This window comes from Drosophila nasuta, chromosome X, assembly GCF_023558535.2.
Source record: "Drosophila nasuta strain 15112-1781.00 chromosome X, ASM2355853v1, whole genome shotgun sequence".
Classification (NCBI taxonomy): domain Eukaryota; kingdom Metazoa; phylum Arthropoda; class Insecta; order Diptera; family Drosophilidae; genus Drosophila; species Drosophila nasuta.
Window position 1 is genome coordinate 10986776 of NC_083459.1, and position 1337 is coordinate 10988112.

Below are 1337 nucleotides of genomic sequence, written 5' to 3' on the forward strand. Positions count from 1 at the left end.
AAACAGCAAATTTATTTGAATTGAGATGCTGGGAACCACAATCATACACTTTTTAATTAAAGAATTAGTCTTTAGTGATACAAAGAAATTAAAATCTTGCGTATGTGGACAACATTGATTTTAAAAGTGTGGCTGTAACTTGCAACTAACAAATTTTGTTTAACTTTAGTCGTTTTTTGCAGCAAGTAATATTTCATAATACTGCATAATACAATAAAAAAAAGAGCAATACAACGAAAAATAATTGACTTTTCAGCATAATCTTAGTTGTATATCAGTTTTTATTAAATTGTTCCATGGGATTTGCGCAGAAGTGAAATAAAACAATTTCCAATTCATTTTTAGGAATTTTTCATTGCCCATCAAATTGTGCAAACTCAATTAAGATTCACTAAAAATATAAATGTATGTATGAATAGTACATATATATAGAAGCACAATTTTCAATTACAATATTTATTTTCGGCCAATTCTAGTTGACAATGCTCGAATGGTATTTTTATTTCCCACGAGATGTGCACTTTCCCCAACGATATAATCTCTGCACCTGCTGCAACTATTACAATACGTTGTGGCATAGTTTCAGCAAATTAATTTAAAGCCCTTCATACCACACAATGCAATCAACTTTAATCGCCAAAATATTTGCACTAGCATTTAGCTAATCCCGTAAATATTTATGTACATTTGACCAGAGAAGAATTGAAAGGATAACACTGCCACCACATCGATGACAGTCTGATTGCCTCGGGCTGTTCATTAAACTGTGTTAGCAGATTACTCAAAGTCAATGCGAAATTGAGTCTTGATTTCTACACTGATTGCTGGTGAAATGTAATAAGAAGAATGTTTCAATTGTTTCGTTCATGTACCAATTCAGTTTAATGTTTAACTTGAGGAAACTCAAATATTTTGATTAATTTGAAAAGTAGAAATCAGTTTCTCCACCTGGATGGAAGCAGACTCGTTAATAATCCAGACAACCAATTTAAAAGTCCACTGGGCCGTTGCAATGACTGCACAGAAGTTTGTGGCACATCGGAAGTCGTCTCCGAATCTAAAGGTGCTGTAGATATTGTAATAATGTGAAATTTTCATTCTTTACCTCGAAATATGTTTTAAGCTACGATTACCTGGCATTGTATTATGCGTCTGCTCGACCGCATTGTCGTGGTTTAACTCAATCATGATTTAAGTTTTGCTGAAACCGGGTTTTAAAAAAAAAATCTGAACAATTTTGATACTCTCTGAAAGATGTGTAGTGTTAGACTGACTTTAATTGTGACTAAAATCCAGTACAATAGTTTCAACGCCTACTTGCTTTATTTGTTATTGAA

The 1337-nt window shown here is 32.7% G+C and overlaps 1 long non-coding RNA gene across 3 annotated transcripts; it reads right to left on the reverse strand.

Annotated features, from left to right (window-relative positions):
• Positions 1-376: 376 nt before the first annotated feature.
• On the reverse strand, positions 377-1318 carry LOC132796179 (uncharacterized). 3 transcript variants are annotated; one of them, XR_009633517.1, is made up of 3 exons: positions 1134-1285; positions 452-1066; positions 377-391 (listed from the first exon to the last, which is right to left on the reverse strand). It is a non-coding gene; the product is annotated as an uncharacterized LOC132796179 (long non-coding RNA). The 3 variants fall into 3 exon arrangements; XR_009633518.1 differs by lacking the exon at positions 377-391 and having other exon boundaries at positions 441-556; positions 612-1066; positions 1134-1283; XR_009633516.1 differs by lacking the exon at positions 377-391 and having other exon boundaries at positions 441-1066; positions 1134-1318.
• Between the last annotated feature and the right edge of the window lie 19 nt (positions 1319-1337).